The following is a 7,198-nucleotide window of genomic DNA, read 5'->3' on the forward strand; positions in this document are numbered from 1 at the left end:
TCAAACTCCCCACCCTGGGAAAACTCACTCACTCACTCACTCACTCACTCACTCACTCACTCACAACAGCCCACATCTACAACACCTGGAACCTGAACATTTCAACCTGATCGTCTCCTTCAACATACTGCCAGCTTCACAGTACCTGGCCTTCCATCTGTGACATGGAAGCAAGTTCCTCCTCAAACCTGACAACATCCATCCTCCTGAAACGCACCTTACACTCGCTATGTGGCCACTGAATGGGGAAGACTGTGCAATGGCACCTTTTGAATGCACAAGGTATCAGATGCTTCATATCCATTAAGTACACACTTCACCATCTTCTCCACCATGGGGAGCACTGGCTGCTGCTCTGTTTTCTAATGCTGCTTCCTGCTTCCAAACCAGGAAAACCAGCAGAGGCGGGCCATGGCCATCGCACCCTGCAGACACACAGCAAGCTCGGAAGATACTCTTGGCTCCCACCATCAGAACGACCCAGACTTGGCCGTGGTTTCTCTGGAGTCGGGCAGAGGATGCAAGCTCTCTTCTCACTTCTTTTCACTCTGTGACTCTACTTCCTCTCTCCCAATCATCAACTACTCTAGAAAGGAAACAAACAATCTGAAGAATCCAGAGACACAACATCCAGTCCACTCACCCCTGATGTCTCCTGTCTGTAGCACTACCTTTCAGGGACAGAAAAATAAACCTTACTGAAATCCCGATTTCATATACAATTATACCATGTTTTGTCCAACAATACAGATTTTGAAGACGCCCTTGTAATGCCACCATCCCTTGTTTTTATGATTTCTGCTTCACCTGGTTTACCTCACACTCTGCTCTCTGCTCAAGTTCCTTGGAAATTAGTGGAAATTGCATCAAATGCACCTGCCCTGGCCCTTCCTGTGCAAAACACCAACAGTTCTTTGCCCCTGGCTTCACCCTGCCGTACAACGTGGCATCGCAGCCACGAGTGGACTGACCGAAGGGATCTAAGATCAATTCTGTCTCATGCTCACTGTAATACTGCCGTTCAGTTAAATCAATCACCAGCAACACATAATATAAAAGAAATATTTGCACCGGATATAACGAAGCACCTCAGTTGCAATAGATAGCCTTTCCTGAGGGAGTCATTCACCAACATATTCATTGTTTTTTGAAAGTTTTACCTGCTGTTGATACCTCATGAATTACTACAAACATAGATTGTCTAACTTCAGACTGTGGCCATAAGATTGTTGAAGAAATTGTGTAATGGGAAAACAGTATTTCAAGACATGTCACTTAAATACAGTTAGGACTTGCTGAAAAATTATATTTTGAGTTCTGAATATTAGTTTAAAACTGTTCACACTATTTTCAATTCATCACTTGAATAAATCCTTAAACCATCACACCGTATAGCATTTGGAGTGCTTTTTCCCTCTTTACTTTTATCTTTGAATTTGTCTGGCCAGTAGAGCCTGGCCCTTTCCTTTTCACATGCACCTCTTTGCTAAAGTAAGAGATGCTTCTTTCCCCTAACTTCATAGCGGCTATGGTTGTTGTTGCCAATTTTAGGGACAGACATTTTTTTTTTCTCTGTTATCTTACCTAGCCTTGCATAAAATTTATAAATCTTTTCTTAAAAGGTAAAATAAGAATTAATTACATTTGAATATGTTAAACCTTATCTCACATCTTTGTTTATTTCTGTCACATAAAAACTGAATTTTCATGATACTAACCCTGCTGGTAGTTTGATTAAATATTAATATAAATAATACATGCATGTATATGTTCATCTCTGAAAATGTATTTAACTGTGAATTACATAAATAGATTTGCATAATCCATATATCTCAATACTTCTATTGCATGTCTACTCTCACAGTGTAAGCTACTGATGAATTCTGTAGCTAACAACAATAGTACTGATAGCCTAAGTTGAATTTTCTGGTAATAAACTGCATACCTGGTTGAGCAATCTCCATTCTCTGTTTCTTTTCCAGACATTTTTTTTTTTGCTACATCTTTTTAATTATACTGCACTATGTGACAATTTAACAGGCTCTGGGATTCCCCCCAATCCCTCGACATACCCTTCCCCCATGGTGGATTCCTCCACCTTCTTGCAGCATTTCAGTTCAAAATCAGTCAAGACTCTTTCATTGCAAGCATATACCAAGCATAGAGTCCAGCATCTTACTATCCATATAAATTCAACAGTTTCTTGAGGAGAGCATCTCTCTTCAGAACATAGAGCTGGTAGAATATCATCCCAATCAATTAGAAGCCACAACATAACATCAACAACAATTAACAACATTACTGAATTAATTGACAAGGTGTTGAGTACTCAATATGTTAGAAAATGCTGGTTCTTAACCACATCCTGTGACTACTTCATTGAAATTTCTATTTTAGTTTATATACAGCTGGCTTTTATATACCTTAAAATGGCTATAGGGTACTATTCAGCTGTCTTGTGTCTATTTTCATTTTAGTATTTAGTAGTTTATAGTGTTGAAGCATAATTTTGCTGAACTTGGCAGATTTTAGGATAGTCCAAACTGGCTTATAATTCTAACAAGGCATATGTCAACAGTTGAGGTACAGAAGAGTTTTAGGAGGGGTGTGCAGAGTAATCTTCAGTACCTTAGTGAGGAGTAACTAATCTTTATGTCCTACCTATTAAGGTATATGTGAGTGCAAGCTATTTCCTGTCTGGTTCTGAGCTTTCCTTGTTGTTCTCTGAATATCTATTCTAGTTATTTTGTATGTTTGTTTTTGGGGAGCTCCGGAGCAACCCTTATGGTCATTGCAAGAGAGGGTGGGGGCCCGGAGCGATGGTGCAATGATTAAGGTCCTCGCCTTGCATGCCCGGGATCCCATATGGGCACTGGTTGTAACCCCAGCGGCCCCCACTTCCCATCCAGCTCCCTGCCTGTGGCCCGGGAAAGCAGTCGAGGACGGCCCAAGGCTTCGGGGTCCTGCACCCATGTGGGAGACCCAGAAGAAGCTCCTGGCTTTGGATCGGCATAGCATAGGCCATTGCGCTCACTTGAGGAGGGAATCATCCCATGGAAGATCTTCTTCTCTGTCTCTCCTCTCTGCATATCTGCCTTTCCAATAAAAATAAAATAAATCTTTAAAAAAAAAAGAGAGAGAGTGTGGGGATTCAAAGATGGAACTAAGTAAGGACCAGAGAGAGCTCCTCTCCCAAGTCCCAAAGGAAGTTTACTGTTCTGTTCCTGTAGACGGCTCGGGGGTCCTGGCTGTTGTTCTGATGACCGTGGATCCTGTGAGGAAGGATTTGGTCTTGTTCCATCCCATGTGGTAGATCCAAGTGGGGGCGGATGACCTTCGAGTTGTTGGCCTCCAAACGCACACTAATTACCCATGGTCTCCTTGGCAGTTGGGATGTAGTCCTTGGTGCCCATACTAATAGTCCTTGGTGAGGATCTAGGAGTCTCCAGGGTTGGGATACAAGCTTCCACCTGTCTACTTGTTCCACTCTTGTGTTACCCCTGCTATGTGCATATGAGCTCTTGTTAACAGGTTGTCAGATTTGCTCTTCATTTCCTCTATATGTCTTTGCCCACAAAAGCCACGAATAGCTAGAACCATCCTGAAGAATAGAAAGTTAACATGGGGAATCACAGTTCTGGACCTCTGGACATATTATAGGGCAGTGGTTATCAAAACAGCATGGTACTGGCACAAAGATAGAGAAGAGGATCAATGGAGCAGAATAGAAACAACAGAAGGGAACCCACGCAGATACAGCCAAATAATCTTTGACAAAAACACAAGACGACAATCCAGGCAAATGCGAAGATCTCTTCAATAAATGCTGCTGGAACAACTGGTTAATAGTCTGCAGAAACCAGAAGATAGACCCACATCTCTCACCATACACTAAGATCAAATCTAAATAGAGAAAAGACCTAAACCTACATCCAGAAACCTTCAAACTTTTGGAAGAAAATGTTGGAAAAACCCTGTAAGATTTAGGTGTAGGCTCTGACTTCCTAAAAAGGACACCAAAAGCACTAGCAATTAAGGCCAAGATAAACAAATGGGGCTTCATCAAACTAAGAAGCTCCTGTACAGCAAGGGAAACAGTCAACAAAGTAAAAAAGCAACCCACAGAGTGGGAGATTTTTGCTACACTACATAAGTGATAGGGGGGCTAATCTCCAGAATATTCAAAGAACTCCAGAACAATCAAAACACCAAAACAAACAAACCACTCAAGAAACGGGCAGATGTTTCACAAAGGAACAAACCCAGATGCCAACAATTTAACAGGCAGTCAATATCAGAAAAGTTTCTGTCAAAATTGGGGGATTTGTCATAGTTTGGTTTTCCTCTCTCAATAGAAATCATAGGGTCCAAAGCATGATCTCAGTTTTTTGAGCCTTAATAAAGGAAAAAAATAATAAGTGTTTACTTCTCTTTCTATATATATATATAAAAACATGTATGCATTTTAAAAAAATTTATGTGAAGAAAAAATATTTATAATTATGGGAATTATTTTGACATTGTTTTTATGACCACAGAAAATATTGTATTTTAATTTCCATCACACATTCAAAAATAAAAGCAACACAATAAATCCATGCTTAAATAAGATATAAAGATTATTAATATTTTTTCAATTAGACAAAATAATGTATCTCATTTATCAAATTGTATTATCCTGAATATCTGTTTTTTGTTTTTTTATTTGTTTTTAAAATGGAAGCCTGACATTAAAATGTTCATCTATTTTAGCACCTCTTTTAAGAAATCAAAATTAATTTGACCATTTCTTTATTAAATTCTACAAAACAATATAAGTGTTCTTTATGTAGTTTGTATTAATCTGTTTGAAGCAATATATGGTTCTTGTTATAAAGTTAGGTCAATTGACTTGCATGTGAGATCAACTATTCCTCATGGATGTGCTGTATTAAATGAATCACATTGTTTTTGTAAGTCATTCATTTTTTCCAGTTTGCTTATTAAAAGATGAAACCCGAGAAAGTAGAAAATGTGCAGAAGTCTGGAGTGAGGCATAGTTCCAAATAAGAACAGATTCAAAGGATTTTTCTCTAATGTGTCTACTCAGAGGACTAAAGCTGCAAATCAACTAGCTACCAAGTAAAAATTACAACTTCAAAAATCCTGAAAGAATAAGTTTGTTATTCAGATGAAAAACCTTTACACACACGGATTCATAGCTCCTTCCAAGGTGGTCATGCATTGTGGTCCCAATGTGCAAGAGGACTGTAAAGTGGGAAGAACTAATAGAAGTAAACTGAAGATGGAGAAAGATGATATAACAGGTAATGGGCAAAAGGCAAATATCCAAGAACATCAAAGACACTGATTTTCACATATTCTGAAGTAATTCCAAAGGAAGTGGTGCATGGATATTTAGAATTGCAGCGTTAACAGGAACATGCACAAATTACAGAGACTCTTCTGATAAGTCATATCTGTTAAGATCACCAATAAAAGGTGGGCACATTTCAATGTGAACAATGTCATTATGTCTAATGGAACAGAGAATCAGAACTGAAATCCTAAGACTGTGATTATGAGTAAGTCGGTAACTTCTAATTTTCTCACATGTCAAGGGAAAATGTTACATTACTGTCACTAAATAATGAAGAATATATGACAAAATATCAAAAGAAGAAAGCTCAAGGTACAGATTGCTTTAAAGGCACTAGAGCCTTTATAAAGAAGGTAGGAAACCGAAAAAATAGCATCTACTGCTTACACTTTAGGTAGCTATGAAAATGCAGAGCAGACAATTTTGGTTTCCAAAATATCAAATGATTTCAGTCTCTAAATCCTGTCTATAAGAGGAATTCATAATTACTTAACTCTAAAAGAGTTAATTTTATTTTGTGATTTGCTATAATAAAAACATTATGATTACAATGTAGAAATTGGTTTTCTGAAATTTTATATTCTAATAATGATTCATCAAATGATGATTTTATTAGATTATTTGTTGCTCTATTATGTTTTCTCCAAAAAATTTATTACATAGTATAACAAATTCCTTTCTAACGGCAAAATTATGGATCAAAAAATTTTTTTAAATGTACTATAGTATAACCTCTAATAAAAATATATATATGTGCAATATATATATATATAATAGAAAAATAAATATGTGTATATATTTGATGTCATACAGCTCTTTTTCCAAAGGTAACTAACTCACAGTAAGTGTAAGGAATCTGTGTTTTCCAGATGTGTATTTTACAGATCATTTTAAGAATGGGATGAAAATACAAAGCATGCCAGCATGATGGCTCAATTGGCTCCAACCTCCCCTTTGATGTGCTGGGATTCCACATAAGCACTAGTTCTTTCATAGCTTCATTTAGCTATACCACAAAGTTGGAATCCCATTTCCACAATTACCATTGAGTTATGCTACTGCCATTTTAAAGGTTAATGCATGGTCTGACCATTAACTAACATTACTTGTGTTACTACCAGACAGAATTGAATCAAACTTTGTTCAATAAAATAATTACTATACTGAAGTTAACATAGAGGTTAAGCAAAATATGCTGGATATATTTCAGAGTGGTAGGAAGTTTTAGGGGACAAGCAGTTTGATTTTGTTTAGTTTTTAATGGCAGCATGCTTTTATATGTTTCAGTTGATGTAGGTTGCAACATGGAAGCACAGCTGGGCCATTTATGAAGTGCTTCTGATTTGCAAAATAGAAAACACAAAATATATTCTAAGGCAAGAGAAACTACTTTTGATCCATCAGTGAATATTCAATTTATACACACAAATTACGCAATTTTTCTGTAAACAACCAAAAGGTCTACCATTTTGCAAACTACTCTGAAATAATGGTTATCCTTCCAAAGCTAAAATTCAATAATAAAAACCAAACTGAAACACCACAAAAATAACAATTCTTAAACATGAAATATTTCATGAAGTGTGACTGACATAAGTCATTTACAACAGATTGAAACATTATTTATCTAGATTATTTATCTAATCTATTTATTAGATTCAGATAAAACTTTATTCAATGCGGTTTTTCCCCTTTCTAATCTTGTTGCTACTTCAAATTTGTAATAATTTGATATTTTAAAAATATATAAAAGGACTAATTTTAATGAAATTTGTCTCCCCAAAGTGAAATTTGTAACTTGTTAAGGTTACTAAAATGTGATTCTATATAAGTATAAAT

This window comes from Ochotona curzoniae, unplaced genomic scaffold (genome assembly GCF_017591425.1).
Source record: "Ochotona curzoniae isolate NIBS_2020 unplaced genomic scaffold, NIBS_Ocur_1.0 scaffold_2476, whole genome shotgun sequence".
Taxonomy (NCBI): Eukaryota; Metazoa; Chordata; class Mammalia; order Lagomorpha; family Ochotonidae; genus Ochotona; species Ochotona curzoniae.